Genomic DNA, 18836 nt, shown 5'->3' on the forward strand with positions numbered 1-18836 from the left:
TCATTAATCAAACTTTTAACTCATAATATTTTAAAACAACATTTTTTTACAAAACTCATCCATAAATATTTTGGATTTCAAAGTTAGAAACTAAACTTTTCCTAAACACATATAGGCCATGATTTAGACCTAATGCTAAGGAAAGTTTTGATCCATCAAATTATCATTAAACACTTTAAAGGTTCCTTTGATAACAAAATCATCCCCTCTAAAACAAAATCAAACTTCAACATTAAAAAAATATACCATTCTAAACTTGTCCAAGGCTATGGTTTTTCAAGCCAAAAACATGTGGAAAAGTCCAAACTTTGCATGGTTAGGAAAACTCCTCAAAGGTTCCTTTGATATACAACCATCATCTTTAACCATGTTCAAATACCAACAAACATACAAACTTTCTAAACAATAAAAAACAGCCCCATGAACACAAAGAGTTCATGGTTTCAAAATAACTTTCTAAGTTTAAGAAAATATCTATTTGGAGTTTTAAATAAAAAAAGAGTTGGGATATTATTAGAATATTTCAACGGTTTCAAATGTTCATAACATACACATATAAACATCATACTAAAATTTCATAAACATCTAATGGTTAGATCTTAAGAGATGAAGAAATCAAAATGAAGAACTACCTTGAGAGTTCTTTAGAAAATGCAAAGTGAAGAAAGAGTATGAAAATGCCAAGGTATTCTCTTAGTTATGATTTGGCTCCTTAAAGAGAGAAATCTGATTTGGGGGGAAAAGTCAATAGTTTTTCAAAAAGTAGTTTGTGTAAGAGATAGGTGAGTGATTTTAGGGATTTTGTATAAGAAGATATGTACTTTTGCTTGTTTAACTAGAAACCTCTTACATGAAAGTGATGTGACATTTTCGGTGAAACATTCTCGATTAAACCATGCCCGAGTATTGTCGGCTAATACTCAATCAGATATTAAAAATCTCTCAATTTTGGTTTACGGTCAGAACTTCGAAACATGGAATTCGAAGTGGAAAATATCTAGAAATGCTTTATGGACAAACTTGATGTCTATCTTGACTCAAAATAGTATTTTGAAGCCAATGGCACAATCGGAATTCGATTCCAAGTTACTGAACTAATAACACGTTATTGGGCTGAATTCGGGCAAATTTGGGCCCGACAGCAGCTCAAAAACCTTTCGTAACAGAAAATTACGAACATTTATCACAAAATAGAAAATGACTAAACAAGACTAACACTCAACTATGGTTTAGCCTAAATCCATATCGATTAATTTCTAAAATTAATTGTTGATAAAATAAAATAAATTAATAAAACATACACAGAAAATTCCTGGTGTTACATACATTTCCCGAAACAACTCCAAATTCTAAATATGTCTCCCTAATAGTATCTTTCACGCAAGTCTTGCCATATTTCTAATGTCGTGTTCACCCACAAAACGCTTTGAACAATTGAGCTTTCAATGGAGTGGGTTAACCAAGAAACAACAAGAGTGTTGCATCTATCCCACGTAGGAAAGGATGGATCATTGGTTGGGGGCTTCAAGAGAGATCCATCAATAAATTGGAGTTTATTTTTGTACTTTGTGGACATTGACGTAGCATGAGACCATGCGTGGTAGTTCTTACCATTAAGGAGGGCAGAGACAAGAGTAGTTCTAGGATTCTCATTTGGGGGTATGAAGAAAGGGGATGTTGGATCTTGAATCAGATTAATTGCTTCAACAATTCAATTTTCCATTGAAGTGAAAAGGGAGGAGAAAGAGAGGGTATTCAGATTGAAGAAACTTACATTATAGATTGACCAAGATGATGGTGTTCAAGGTGTCGCAGAGACTAATGAAAACAAAGGATATTCAAAGTGTAGGCTCTAATACCATGTTAAAGATCATTGTATCTCATCTTGATAAAACTAACTTTCTTGGAATATGAGAAAGAAAGATGAATAATACCTTACTCACTTGCATTAGAATTTTCATTGTGTTTACAAAAAGTAGAAAGAAAGCTATTTATAATAAGATAGAGAAGTTATTCTAACAAGAATAACTTCCTGAACCTAACTAACTATCTAAAAGGAAAATGGGCCTTAAAAACATAATAGAACCTAACAGCTAAAAATAAAAAGAAGAAGGCACAAAAACTAAACAGAGTTGTTTTCTTTTACTATGTCTTCGGTGTTGACTTGTATTAATTAAAGATACAATAATTTCACGCAATATATCATATCCTTGTACATCATTTGCTTGAGTTTGACTCATCCTCATTACTGTAGAGGTCAGTATATTGTTAAGATCATAATACATGATAAAAGTTTTTATTTCTATTTTCAATGGTCAATATTTTTATTTATTTTTAAATTAAATAATTTAAGAAAATTCACACTCTCACCTTCCTATTACTTGAGAATCCAATACTAGTGAGAAATTTCCATTTGCTTCTCTTGACTTTTTGGAATGTAGAAGTATGTGCTTGTTTTATATGTGGTGATATTATATATGCCTCATTATACCATGTAAATCCTCATTTTTCGAATTATTGGGCTCACTCCTTCTGAATTTTTGTATGTGTATATGATTTTTATAATGTTCGGGTATGGAAGATGGACATGATTTGGGCCGAGATCAAGTTCCATTTTTTCCTCTTTGAAAATCCACCATTGATGGTCAACTTGCATTTTTAGGAGGGATCCATATTCTTGTATTACTCATGGAATAACATCTTTTATCCCAAAGTTTGTATGTATCATCTACTCATTATTGTTTATTGTCAGAAAATTAAAACAAGAGTTAAATATATATTAACTTTATATTGTTTGATCAATGAAAATGAAAGAATATATGAAGTGATACACATCTTGGAACCTAAGATGTGCTCTCATTATTCCTAGAGACCTCGAGCCTTGGGTTATAGTACATATCCATGAACGCTCTCTTAATGCTTCTAATTACTGCCATACTTCCATAGGATTATGGATGTGGATGAATTGAGAATCCCTTTTTCCTTGATAGTGGGGGATATGTTATTTATTTACTAGAGAGATTATATATATAATTATAATTTTATATTCTTATTTCATATGTATAATTAAATATTATGTTCATTAAATAATTCTTACTAAATCAATTTTACATTGAAACATTGAAGTAATGACTTTGTTTTTTTATGTTTGTTGAGTAAAATGAGTGTGTTTAATAGTTAATCTAAAACTTTAAATTGTGTCTTATATTTTTTTCTCTTGTTGATTACATAAATAACATATAAAATTGTAGGAAACAGACACACAATTATATAAATTACTCACAATTTTTTTAATGATTTTAAATTTGTGGGTACTCGTGGATCCGCTAGGTACCCAAGGGTTTGCGTCAAAAAATGAAGCAATAGAGAAGGTCCAGGTAATGCACTACTCAGACCCATTTAGACCCATTGTTATCCCTAAATCTATCTTGGTCTACCCATTTTCTACGTTTCATTTTCAGAAACATTGAAGTAATGACTTTGTTTTTTTATGTTTGTTGAGTAAAATGAGTATGTTTAATAGTTAATCTAAAACTTTAAATTGTGTCTTATATTTTTTTTCTCTTGTTGATTACATAAATAACATATAAAATTGTAGGAAACAGACACACAATTATATAAATTACTCACAATTTTTTTAATGATTTTAAATTTGTGGGTACTCGTGGATCCGCTAGGTACCCAAGGAAGGTCCAGGTACTCGTGGGTATATTTCCGAAAATATGAGCTTCATTTCCTGAAATTTTGAAAATGAAAAAATGTTATTTCCAACATTATCAATAATGAGGAAATGACATTTTATTGAAAATTTTAAAACTTTCATTTCTATGCTTCATTTTCTATGCTTCATTTTCACTCATTTGGAAAACTAAGGGTATGTTTGCTTTGGTTATTTTCACTTATTTGGAAAAGGAAGGTGATAACATATGTGTATTGTTGTTTTCATTTATATTTCCGAAAATATGAGCTTCATTTCCTGAAATTTTGAAAATGAAAAAATGTTATTTCCAACATTATCAATAATGAGGAAATGACATTTTATTGAAAATTTTAAAACTTTTGTTGCTTCAATGGTTTAATATGTTTTGATGTTTTAACTTTTTCATTTTATTCCAAAACTTTTCATATTTTTAAACTAAATACACATTTATATTTTACTTTCCAATTATACTCTTACTTATTACTCTTCTTTTCACCACATATTTCTTCATTTCTTTTTAATCATGTTTTCAATATGCATTAAATATGGCTATTGAGTCAAATTGTACTGAATTTTTATATCATTTAAGAATTTTTTAAACGATGCGCATAACCATATCAAAAGATATGGAATGAGTGGAGTATACTTTTCAATTACTCTATCCACTAATCAACAAAATCCAAAAACAATTGAGGAATGTGTCTCTCATTCAGACCGTCACACACCTTTATAATAGGATTTATTTTTTTATCTCTCAACATAACAATTTTTCTTCAATTTTCATATGGTATTGTTGAAATAGTTTGACAATGGGTATAATAACATACAATTTTGGGATGAAAATTGAGGCACTTGAAGTTATTCTAACCTTAATTAAATAAAAGAACACTTATATGTTGATATTTTATTTTAATTTCAACTTTTTTGGAGAGCATTTACAATTATATAATGTTCGATATGACATTTCACACGTATTTGTGATAGTTATTGACCAACTCAAACAATTAAAGTTGTTCAATATATTGATAACATAAAATTTGTTAAAATTATTGACTTGACTAGTTTAGTGATTAAAATTTAGAATTGAATTAATTGCAAAGGTGTCCTAGATTGTGAAGTCTAGAGTAATGATCTTAATAGTGAAAAATAATAATAACAAACATGTTTTGAGGAAATGGAAACATAAAAATGAAAATTGGAAATAAAAATAAAAAAACATTTCTTGAAGAAAAAAACACTATAATTCCTGGTAGTCACCACCTATGAAGCACGGATTCGTCAAACACCCTCACGTGTTGGTGTCCGACACGTATCCGACATGGATATGCTCGGATTCGCGAAGGATACTTATCCATAGAGTATCCAAAAATTAAAAAAAATATAATAAAATAAATAAATATTAAGACACGTATTCGATTCGTTTTCAATAAAATATAGGATATATGGATTCGTTTTCAGTAAAGTATAGGATACATAGATTCGTTTCTAAATAAAACAGGATAAGATAAATTCGTTTCCAATAAAACAGGATAAGATAGATTCGTTTCCAATAAAACATGATAACATAGATTCGTTTTTATTAAAATAGGATAAAATATATTTGTTATGGAGGGCAATGATTTTAGGATAGATTTGTTTTCATTAAAATAGAATAAAATAGATTTGTTATGGAAGGCAGTGATTTTAAATTTCCATATTTTTTACTTTGGATATTTTGATTTACACTTATAATTTTATCATATTTTATGTGTTTTTATTATTTTATACGCGTATCCCTGAACGAATCGTATCCTGTATTTTGGAAAAAATACGTGTCGACGTATCGGATACGTATCGTACCCGACACACGTATCAGTATCTATGCTTCATAGGTCACTACCATCACCAAGATTCTCTCTGATTTCGAATGCAACACTAATAAATAGTACATAAATACAATTCATGCCTTCTTATTTTTTTTTATCACTCATTAATTCTATAATCTCTAAGTGGATTCATCATTCCTTTGCTTTCTTTAGGACAATTTTGTCACTATTTCACTTTGTAGTATAGAACAAACAAAATAAAATCATAAATAAAACCTTGAATGGGATGGTTGTTTGGGAGGGATAGAGAGAATTTTCGATTCTATATTAGAATTTGGTGGGAGTGAGATAGGAAAAACACATATTTTATTCTAAAAATATGTTACTATGTCACTGACTTGTGATTCGTTGCCAAAATATATTTAAATTGTAGTATAAATGAGGATATTTATTGAGATAGGTTGGGGTGTCACATGACACTACTTGGGTTTATTTGTGTTAGTAGACACGTTTTTCGCTATGGAATGGGGACTGCGAGATGTGTTGGGTATTCCAAGTGTTAATGAAGAAGTCTCACATTGAGCAAGAATGGATGAGTTAAAGAGCATATAAGTGGATGAACCCATATACCTAATGCCTTAAGGTTTTGGGTCAAGATGTGGTGTCAAGCCTACTTATATTCTTCTTTCACTTAGCCCATGGAGGAATGCTGTAACCCATAGATGATGATCTCCCAAAAAGTGGTATCAGAGCCGATGGTTCGACGGCTCAATGGATTATTGAAGTGACAAGTCATCGGTAGATCCATGTGAGATCCTTGTGTCGAAATTCTTCCCGACGAGAGGTCAAGGCGGCATGTTCCGTTGATGAAAGGATAAGCCAACAGTGGGGCATGTAGATAGAGAGCTGAGCTCTGGTGTATCCAATACTCGGATGGGAATTCACACTTGAGGGGGACATGTTGGGTATTCCAAGTGTGAATGAAGAAGTCCCACATTAGGCAAGAATGGATGAGTTAAAGAGCATATAAGTGGATGGACCCACAGACTAATGCCTTAAGGTTTTGGGTAAAGATGTGGTGTCAAGCCTACTTATATGCCTCTTTCACTTAGCCCATGGAGGAATTTTGTAACTCATGGATAAAGATCTCCCAACAAGATGACACGCCCAATGTTATTAATATCATATCACTTATCAAGTCGACCAGGATACTAGTATAATGGTATAATGGTTTAACTAGGGGTTCACTAATTAAACCACATACAAGTAAAGTTAGATATACATATACTTTACACTAACATTAATGTTGAAAAATATAAAAAAAAAGGCAATAACTTTTTGCATAATTTGTTAAAACGAAAAATGTATCACTTGATGGTAGACCATATTTTAGAAGTATAAAATATGTATTACTTGTGTGTTTAATCCCCCGAACCAACATTTTAGTATAAATATGTCATTTTCATTAAAAAAAATATTTTTAAATGAAAGTGATTGATATAAGTAATTTTATGTGCAAAAGAGAGGATGTTCCTTGGCTTCAATGTGCAATCTCTGCAGATCTTCTAATGATCACTCGGAACACCTTTTCCTAAATTGTCCTTATGTTGTGAGCATTTGGAATTGGTTAGGCACAATTTTCTCAATCAAGATAAACAATCATTCCATCTCTAGCATTCTTGCTTTGCGTAATAGGCAATGGAGCCCTTAGGTGCATCATGTTTTGGCTGCCAGCATTGTGCATATCATAAATACCATTTGGTACTGCAGGAGTCAAGATCGTTTTCAGGACAAAAAAATACAAATTTCTACTGCTAGTTCCAAAATCAAGATGGTTATTGCCCTGTCTGGGAATTTATCAAACCTGAATGCTAACACATATCTTCATGAATTCCACATTCTTAGGTCCGTCAATATTTCCATTAACTACAACAAAGCTCCTAGGATTTTGGAAGTTAGTGGGAAACCTCCTTTACATGATATAATCAAAATCGATTCGGATGGTGTTGCTATGGGTAGTCCTGGTAATGCTGCAGGGGGAGGTCTGTTCAGGAACCACATAGGCGAATTCATGGGTGGTTTTGTCGATTTCTTTGGTATTCATGATGCTCTTTATGTTGAGCTAAATTCGACAATCATAGCTATCCAATTTGCTCACAACAAAGATTGGTTTTCTGTGTGGTTGGAAAGTGATTCTGCTCTAGTGGTAGACATATTCAAGGGCAAAGCTATTGCTCCTTGGAAGCTTATCAATAACTGGAATTTTTGTAGAAATTTATTATATTCTATGGATTGTATTGTCACACATATTTATAGGGAGGGTAATAGTTGTGCTGATAAACTTGTCAATTATGGTCTCCATCATAAGATTTTTACTTGGTGGAACTTTGTTCCAAACTTTCTTTTGGAAGACTTTTCAAGAAATAGGTTGGGTCTTCCAAACTATAGATTCACTTCATTGTAATGTTCTTGTTTTCATGTTTCTTCATTAATATATTTGGGGTGTAGTTTAAAAAAAAAAGAAATTTGAGTTATGTTATGAACAAAATTAATAAAATATTGGGCTGACTTGGACTGTCCATATTGGAAAATAATATTTTTTATTATCCATGTTAAAAAAGATAAAATCTCTTTTTTCACAGTGTGCTGCTAGTTTATTTTAGAATATTAGTTTGGTCCAGTGTTCTTCTTGTACCTCTTTTTAATAAATTTGATTTTTAAATAAAATTTTAACACATTCACAAATTATTTTAGAACGTAATATATATACATTGTTCATATAAATATTTATAAACAGACAATAGATATATATATCATTCATTTATATTAGTTATATTTAAAATTTAATAATGAGTAAATTTTAATAGTAGATGATACAATAATAGTATAAAAACTTTTACATTGTCAATATACACATTATTTTTTCATTATTAAATGGTTAATAAGATCTCAAAAAATATATATTATCTGAAAACAATCAAATCTAGTTTTGGATTATATTAGGTGACTATTTCATCCAGTTTCAAGTTTACAATTGAATTGATTCAGTCCATCCAACTATGATTGAAATTTTAGAATTCCTAAAATAATTGTCAAGAAACTTTGATATTATTAGTGCTATCATCCAATTTGGGCTTGTTTTCACTTATGTATTATAGTGCTAAGATTAATGCAATTTAATAGAATGGATAGGTAACCTAAATTGCATTGAGATAAAATGTAGTAAATACTAATTTGTCACTATATTAGTACGACCAGAATATTTGGAAAGCAAAAGCATACTCCTAGAAGTAGCTATCAGCACTTGCATATTGGAGAGGGTAAAAGGAGAAAACAGGAAAATTCAAAATTAAAACATCTCTTGTTTGGATAAAGAGAAAACAAAATTGGAAATAAACAAATCTTCTTACTAACATCACAACATGGAGGGCACAAACACATTATGGGGCAAAAGATTTGCCCCTCTCTTGAATGCATGTGCCAAATTGTTATGGTGCCCCATGAGTTTAATCGGGAACATATTTTTTGTCTCACTTTCAGATAGAAGATGTGGCTTCAGTTTAACCTGCGCAGCTCAAATTGCTGATCTATAAATGCCATTGTCCTTCACTCAACTGAAATAGGAAATAGTTTTTGAAATAGAAGCAACATAAATAATATGGCAAAAATTTTCTGATGATTGAGGTTGGAGTTCTTCATTTGCTGTACCACTCCATATCCAATAAGGTTTCCAATCATAATATGATTATAATCCCCCCCCACCCCTGTCATATCTTCAAACTCTATATCAAAGAAAACGGAATCGGTCAGTCACAAATTTAATGTACACTTCAAATCAAAAAGAGAATATGTGCAAGATGTAAAGATAAGATATGATGATGAAAGCACCTTAAAACATTCAATCTTCCCTCATGTTTGATGCTGCAAACTTTTCAGGGTAGGAGGCACTTTCTGCCCACATTGTTCAAGAATTTTGACTAGCGGTTCAACAATTTCTGTATCTCTTTATCTCTTTTTGTTAAGTAATTGTGCAATACCCTACTGACACTTTGGTGGGCCATCTATGTCAAAATATGGACATAACTGTCCGTTGAAGGTACAAAACTAGGTAGGACAACCACACCATACACCCTGACATCCATAGTTAAGATATGCTCCAAATAAACCACAGAAACTCTGCTGTTGGAATCCATATTGTATAATACAAAAGTACATAAACTCCAATCAAATTTGTCAAAGAAAAAATTTCCATTTTGATTTCATTGTCTTCTATCATACCCAAAAATCAATAATGTGTTGGGTACCAGTAAGGTAACAACACACCTAGAGGGGGTGAATAGGTGTAGTGGATCCCTAATCCCATTTTTTCAACTTTATACAAAGTTGTTGCAGTTAATCGATTATCAACAAGGTTAATCGATTAAAAACAGTTGTGTTAATCAATTATGGTTAGCTTGTTAATCGATTATACTAGTTGTTTACTCTTTGAAAAATAAACTTTTCTTGCTTTGAAAACAACAATGAATCCTCATCTTTACTATCCTAATATTGATTCGTGATTATTAACAGATTAACAACAATTAGCACTTAATCACATAATGCAAATAAACTCAGGAAGCAAGTAAAGACAGAAACATAAAGAGATAGGGAAAGAGAAAATGTGTTCGAGTATTTTTACCCTCGTTCTTTGCGGGTCCACTTGCAAACTACATTCAGGCCTCCCGTTTGATCTGGGGAATTTATCTTCACTATCATAAATGTATTTTCAGTTACAATAACACTTCCAATAACCCTAGATAGAAACTTCCTCCTTGAATCCGTTGAGTCACCAAGCTCGGTTTGACCATTATCAACGCCTACATCGATACCACATTATTCTTGCAATTTGGCCCCAACCGAAAGTATCACTCGACTCAAGACTCTTTGTCTTGTGAAGGTAATCGATTCTCAACTTGTAATGATACCACACACCATGAGAATTATCCTCAAATAACAAAAAATTCACTGAGTTACTTTTCAGACAAAATTGTGTGGGTATAGACTCTGAATTCGACTCTATAACCCTTGACAACAGTTCTCACAAACAACCTAAAACTAACTGTGGAAACCATTCAAGATTTTTCATCTGCATGAAAATGTTTAGAACGTTGGAAAAAACTTTCTCTCTTTTCTTTCTTTTAAATGTATGCAAGAAAAATTTCTCAAAGATCAACAAGATAGCCTTCAAAATTAAGCACTATGAATCTTGAGTTTTTCTTTCTTTTTGTTCTTTTTATTGTTCATTGAAAGTGCGAAAACTTCTTTATTATTAAAAACTGATTTGTTCTTTTTCAAATAATAGTTTTTGTTCATAATTGATTGCAACTAGCATTAATAGATTATAAGGCATGTTAATCGATTAACATGTTTCTTGAAAACAATTTTTCAATGATGGCTTAATCAATTAATAACTTGTTTAATCGATTAATAAGTAGAAATCCTGGAAGCTTGCCTACTGTAACTCCTTTTAATCGATTATACCTTTATTTAATCGATTAACGGATTTCAGCAAAACTTAATCGATTATCAAATGAGTTAATCGATTAATATTGTTTGAAAATGGTTTTTCCTAACTATATGGTAAACACCCTATATGATGAAGGAACATGCAATATAATTTTTTAAATGATTAATTCCTTTATGCACAAAACCATGTATGCCTAATGCAAATGCATGAATCTTACTTATCATATATATCTATACATATATATATATATATCCATATATATATACATACATATATATATACATACATATATATATATACATATATATATTATACATATATATACATATATATATATATACATATATATATATACATATATATATATATATATAGATATGTAGATATGTTGTCTGAACCTATATTATTTTCATTTTAGACTTTTTGTGAGACTTCCATCTTGGGTTTACCTAACCTAAACTCAATACTAGACAAGCATGTTATGACCCTAGAATATAAAAGCAATCATAAGTTCTATGACTTTGAGTTTTCGGTATATTGTTTATTGCGATGTCCAAGTATTCAAGCTTCCACATAATACTTTGTCTTCATCAAAACTTAGTAGGTTGGTTATAATGGCATCCTTTGACTATTTGTCATTTCATAAGGCAAAAAGAACAATCTTATAGTGCATCCTCTATTCATAATGAATATGAGATTGTTCCAAAATGGTTCATTTAAAATGAATTCAGAACACAAACAAGAGACTCATGGCTTTCAGCAGAATCTTGAATGTAATTCATTCCTTCTTAACTTTTGATACTACAGTATGTTTCACTATTGAGATTTCTATTTCATCAAATAAAATAGGGCCATTGCTTCACTTTCTTAATAGGGCCGAAAATAATGAGGATTTTTGGTTTAAAATTTAAAATACAAGGACCCAAAATAAAAAATAAAACCTTGAATCAAACAAAGTTGGATCTATTAGGAGGTATTTTAAAGTAGAAGGAACTAGTAATGGTCGTAATACTCCTGGATCAAATTTAAAAAAAAAACCACTTTTTGAGTAGACTTTGATCAAAGTTAGATTTCCTTTAGTTTAAGCTATTACTATGATCCAATGTTTGAAATTGTGATTACCATAATTGTGGAAGATTGTGAGAAAATGTGACTGATGCGGCCGTAATTATTGTCGTGATGTTGTTGCATAAACTCTAGAAATCACAATATTGCGGTTACAGAGTGCAATTTAAAACACCGCTAGTAGGGGACCATAATTTTAAGTCAACTAATTCACCTCCCTCTTAGTTGAAATCTCGTTCTTGCAAATAGAAGCAAAATTACATTCAAGATATTTCGAATCAATATTATCCTTAATGTTATTCTGAGGTTTACCTCTAGATCAATAATATTACATATAAATAAAATACAATAGGAATGTTACACCACAAATCTCCAGGGTGGTAATGGAGAAACAATAACCAGCAAAGGATTCCTTGAATATGGGTTTGAATAAAAGTAACAAAACCAGATCTGCTAAAGCCTCTGACATCAAACATTAACACTACTCGGATGAAAGTAATGTACAATGATAAAAATGTCGTTGGCAAATATTATCACCCCAAAATCCTTTCTCTTCCCTATCAAATGGTTACCAAGCAATGATTGAGTTGAATAAAGACAGGAAATCCTCATTGTCCATGATGGATGTGGGACCTAAGAAGTGCCATAAAGCATTACGCATCTTATGGCTATTTGGTTAAATTTTCCTTTGAGCTTGAAAGGGCAGTTTTTGCCCACAAATAGTTACTAAAGTATACCTCCATTTTAGCTACCCACCTTGGATCCTATAAATCATGTCTTCACCAATCAATTTATCACTAAGTACAATAGATTTCAGACACTTAAACAATGCAACTGGGGGCACACAATACAATCCCCAAATTTCACCTACAAGCCAATGTTAGAGTAGGTCTTGTTGAGTTTGTATATCATTTACTCTGTTTTCCTTCTCTTAAAGGGAAACAATGCCACTGCAGAACATCTCTCCACAAATCTAGTTTATCATGTATTCCTTCTCTTGATTCATCCACAAGCATTGTTATCATGAATTGCGATATTGGCTCAAGGATATGCTCAATCCCATGCCAAGGCTAGATAAAGGACTCAAAGTCGACTCGCAGTGTGTTCCTACAGTTGTAGGCAGGAAAATCTTTTGCCACTCAAGTATTTGTTTGTAGCACAATTAAGGATAAAATTACAAACACAGTAGATTATTTGTTATTATATTTAGTAGCACTAATCCTAGATAATAGTTTTTCACATCTAATAGTTGTATATCCTGTAATTTTTGGGAAAAGCAATATTTATTAGAAATGATAGAGTCATTACAGAATTCTTCTAAATTAATTAAGAAGTATGAAAGAATGAATTGAATATTGAGTTGATTGAATGAATGGAATTATACAAAGATACATTAAATCATCTATATAAAGGAAAGAAAACACTAACTACCATAACCAAATTAACTAACCAACTAACAAAAGCTCAACTATTTTAACATGTATCAGAGCATTATTATTCTTTTTGATAGCTTCCGCTTTTCTTCTTTTCCGCCACGTGATATACTACAAAACGCATGCTTCTTGAGGTTGTGTTCTTTGCAAGAAGATGTGGTATTTGCATCAATTCCAAAGAAGATGCTTTTGCCTTCAATGCATTTTGGTACTCTCACCACCTCTCCTTCATCGTCATCATTATAATGCATCATTGTCTTCTGTGGTGGCTGAGAAATCCAAGAGGGACTTGGTCAGAAGATCACAAGTCTAGGCTTCTTCAACAATATTAACAACGAGGGTGTTTTACTGCCTTAGGTGTAAGGCTCTTACTTTTGGAATTCTAATGATAAATTGTGGGTCCATACTTGTGTTCAAGAATTTGCAGTGATAGGTTGAGACATGCCTAACCATTCATCCACATCTTCCTCACAATGTGTTGCCACTTCAAGTTCTTGCAAAACTTCACCTATCAAATGTTCACTTTCTAAATGGCATGCACGTTTGCTGCTTCTAAAGCTTGGAGTTCTTTTTTCAAGCTTTCAGAAAATGTCATCAAGAATAGCATTATGTTCATGAAGGAGCTTCTAAAATCTAAATCTCAACATTTTCTTATTCTTTATCATTTATCCCCAATTATCTTTCTTTTTTTCTTTATTATTCCATTTTCTTTACACCTCTCTCATTAAACACACAACATTATAGTGTGTAATTTTTTTTCATTGAAGCAACATATAAGGATCAAGATTAAGGTCCATGTTGAAAGTGCAAAGTGTCAAGGATAGCACTAGCAATACTTTTCCTATGTTTTGATGAAGACAAGGTTCTATTAAAGCTTGAAGATGGCTCAACAATCAACATGCCTTATGCTCATTTGGTCATATCTAGACTAGGATATAATTAGAGTCACTATTCTAAGTAGTATGGGATGTGTGTCGTAGTAAGTGAGTATAGGTGAGGTGAACCTAGGTGCTAGTCTCTCAAGCCATCTTAATTGTCATATCATATTCATGAGACATATCATCTAGTTAATTGTATGTTCATGCATTAATCATACATGTTATATGTGTATATTAGGCATAATATAATTGCTAGAATATGTATATAAGTTGTGCATAACATATGAGAAGTTTACCTTTTGAACCATTTACTTTAATGTGTCAGTTAATCGATTAACGTGGTGACTTAATCGATTAACTCAACTGCTTTTCTATTAAATCAGTGTTTATGTTACAACTGTTTTCTGTTTCATTCTGTTGCACTGGTTAATCAATTAACGGGTAGCCTTAATCGATTAACAGGTCTGTTATTTGTTATAATTGATTTCTGTTTTAACCGTTTAACTGTATGCAACGAATTCAACTACCAAAATTACTCGATATAAATAGAGGCAACTTCCAGAAAACTGTAGCATTGCATTCTATTGTATATGGCTGATTTTAGAGATCATATTTCATTTTGTTTTACTGTTTTTGCAAGAGAGTTGCATGTGTGAGAAGAGAGTTATCATGCTGAATTGATTTATGATTTTGCATACTATTTTACATATTCATATGCCCATCCTTATCTTGCTCACATGTTCATGCATTATTTTTAAAGATTGATAGAGAGATTATTTGATTTTTGTTTTGATTAACTCACATGGTTCTTGATCGCTTGAGTAATTAGTGATTGGGTTAGTCTTAAGATCTTTTCTTGTAATATTTCAAGCATTGTTGTGCTTATATACCTTGCTGTTTTAATCTGTTTTTGTATATTTCTGGATTAATCTCTCGGTGTCGTACCACCGCAGAGATTGGGATTCTTCACCAAGACTAGGAGGTCTTGATTTGAGGATAAGAAACTTGGCTGGGACTGTTTTGTGAGAAAGGTTTTCTCAGGCGAAAGGTAAAGTCAAACCAAGGGTTTAAGGGTCTAGATTTCAAGAAAGAAGCATCCTATGTGCTCGTAATTGAATTGGTGTGCGTATTCATACTTTTACTCAATATTGTGAAGAAGAAAATCTTCCTAGATCAGAAGGGGAGGCCTGAATGTAGTTTGGAGTGGACCACAAACGAACCAGGATAAAAACCCACTTGTGCATGCTTTTCTCTCTTTGAATCTTCTTTACATTTCTTTGTTGTTTCAATTTGAATCTGTAGCTGATATTTTGCATATTTTTTTACTGCCATATGCTTATTAATAGTGCTTAAAAATATATGTTTTATCTCTGTTCAATTGATTTTAAATAACTGTGCAATCTGCCTCTCTGATCATTCTGTTTTGTGCATGATTTAATCGATTAAGACTTGGTGTTAATCGATTAACTGGGTTATTTCCAGAAGTTGTGTTTTGGTGCAAGAAGTGGTGATTGATAACCGCTACACCTATTCAACCCCCCCCCCCCCTTCTAGGTGTTCCTAGACCACTGATACCTAACAAAATGCGTTGAGTGCAACCCTCTTCACTTAGTGCACCACTCGTTCGCTTGGGGCCGCCCAAGCTAATTAATTGAGTGTGAGAATCTAAGCATACACAATCAGAGCATGCTCCACATAGAGCATGGTGATTATAATATTATATATTATGATGGATGCACCGATGTGGTTAACATTACCCTTGATTTTAGCAACCTTGCATTGAGTGCAACTACTCACGCCCAACCTTAAAAATTCAAATCTATTGTGCCCCCCCCCCCTTCTAGGTGTTCCTAGGCCACTGATACCTAACACATCTCATTTCTCTCTTGCATCTGTTATGATTGGTTTGCTTCTGTCATAAAAATGTATGGTTAAGTGTTGGATGAAATTGCTTCTTCCAAATGATGATTAAGCGTTAGTATTGCTTCATGTTCAAATTTCAAGACTGAGAGATCAATATTCGCTCACCAGCAAGAGGAGGTATTAGAGTATGTGTGGTGTTCAACACAATCATTTCAAGCTTGGAATGCTTGATACATTCCAGCTTGAGGAGTATGTGAAAGTTGTTAGTTGATTTTTGTTTGTTAGTTATAATATTGTTTTCGTTAATCGATTAAGATTTTAATTAATCGATTAACTAGTTAGTATATAAAGGGTGATTCCCTTATTCCTTGTAACTCAATTCATTCATTTTCATTGAAGAGAAATATCAATTCTTTAAGCTTTCTTTCTCATTCTCTTTTCTCATCTTTCTTGTTTCATCAAGAAATTAGTTCATGCTTCCTACCATTTTAACAATATTTTTTAGATGATTCTGAAATGGATGACCTGAAGCAAATTTAAAAAAAAAACTAGTTTCACATGACTCTGATTTTATTGTGCGTATTTGATAGACATCTATTGAAAGAAGGATCCTAGTTGTTTTGGTTGTGCACTTGTGTTATAGATAATTTTTAATGGTTATGATTTTATTTTTGGGGATCATATGGTGGATGAATATGGAAAATTTGTTGAGATCCAAGATAAGGAAATGGAAATCTATGTTGCTCAAGAGGAGAAACTCTATCGAGCTCATGAAGACTATATTGTTGCAATGAGGCTAAGGAATTGGGTGGTACAACTACAACAAATTTTGTATTTAGTGAAGGTTTTTTATGTGATTAGTGGAGTTTTTTAACCTCCACAATATAACTAGCGGAGGTTTTAAAAACCTCCACGGTTATGACTTCTAGAAGCGTTTAGTGAAGGTTTTAGAAAACCTTTAGTATCTACACATTTGTAGTGGTTTATTTGTGGAGATTTTTTGACCTCCACCATTTAAGGAAGTCTTTGTAATGTGTACCATGAAGGCTCTAAACCTCCACGCTCTTTGAGAAGTTTAATTGTGGAGATATTCAACCTCAACTACTTGAAATAACATATGGAGATCTACTAAAAGATAACTATTCTATGTTTCTAGAGGATTTCAACCTCAATTTAATTTCATAATTTTAAAACTTTAATTTCATTAATTTGTAGTTATTATTTAAATATTCAATACAAAATACAAATTTTCTTAGCAATAATAAAATTTCATTGCAAATAAACCATAATAAAGTTGAAAGGGTTATAATTCATCATTTATTATACATCCAAATACACCATAAAATCTAAAAAAACTGAAAGTAGTTTCATATGACACTTGAAAAACAAAATATATAACAAATATCTTAAATGTTGATGACTCCAGATGATCCTCTTGCACCCAAAGGTATATCAGACATATTTACATCATCATTTACCTAAAATAATAAAATAAAAACATTTAGTTGGAACAATACAAAAAGCATTCATAATTACCGTATCATTATATACGCTAAATAAGCAAGTACAATTATTATTATTATATTAAGCAAAACAGAAGTAGGATACATAGATTCATAATGTAACAACAATATCACATACTCACCAAACAACAAACTATCTAGAAATTTGAAGGCCCTCCTCTATTCTCTGACCACCAATTCCTCTCAACAAAATAGCCTATGCACAGAAAATGGAGCAAAGAAACTCATTTAAGAAATTGGTAATTAATATATCATTTCACCTAAAGCTAAAGTTGCTCACCTGTGCATTTTTATCAAGTGTTTTGCTAATATCAACCTCAATTAGCCCAATGGGAAGGTCAAGTGTTGCAAACTTGTCTAGGATAGTTCTTACAAGGGGAAGGTTTGGTACTGTGAAGTGACTCTCTAAGCCAATTCCATCCATAAAGATACCATTATGTTGCAGTTCTCTTTGCCTTGGGATGTAGGCATCAACGGTGGAATTTACATCACTGTAGTTCTCGGTTGCATACCACTTGAGCTCATTTTCAAAGACAACAACATTGAATCTCTTCACAAACCAATTCTGTAAATGATATATAATTATAAGATTTTTTACTAGCATTTGAACATCATAATGGAATGAGGTTTATTGTGCTAATGTCTATGTTGTGAAAAATGGTTAGTTGGATACATTCAAACCTGATAAGGAAAATTACTAAGAATGATATTTGTTATTGGAGATCCAAAATGTAACTCTTTGAGACCTGCTTTGTAGTCATAGTAGCTCCTTCCATTCTCCTTTCCTTGGTATCTGACACATGAACTGTTGTGGCTTGCTTTCGTTTCTGTCAAATGCAAAAGGAAACCAAGTTTAAACATTACTCATATTATGTTTTTGTTTTATTGACACATACCCATCTTATTCTAATTAATTATAATATTTGCTTATATTATATGACCCTTTTACTTACTTGTTCATATGAAAACACTTGCAAAATTTAATCTTGGAAGTCTTATTAGTCTTTGTGACAAGACCATATTTTAAGTTTTCATTGGTCGGTCATACACTTGAAAATTAATA

The 18836-nt window shown here is 31.8% G+C and overlaps 1 long non-coding RNA gene across 1 annotated transcript; it reads left to right on the forward strand.

Annotated features, from left to right (window-relative positions):
* Window positions 2977–18382, forward strand: LOC109352804. Its single transcript, XR_002108406.1, has 3 exons — window positions 2977–2989; window positions 8823–8825; window positions 18271–18382. It is a non-coding gene; the product is annotated as an uncharacterized LOC109352804 (long non-coding RNA).

The sequence above is a fragment of the Lupinus angustifolius genome, chromosome LG07 (assembly GCF_001865875.1).
Source record: "Lupinus angustifolius cultivar Tanjil chromosome LG07, LupAngTanjil_v1.0, whole genome shotgun sequence".
NCBI classification, from domain to species: domain Eukaryota; kingdom Viridiplantae; phylum Streptophyta; class Magnoliopsida; order Fabales; family Fabaceae; genus Lupinus; species Lupinus angustifolius.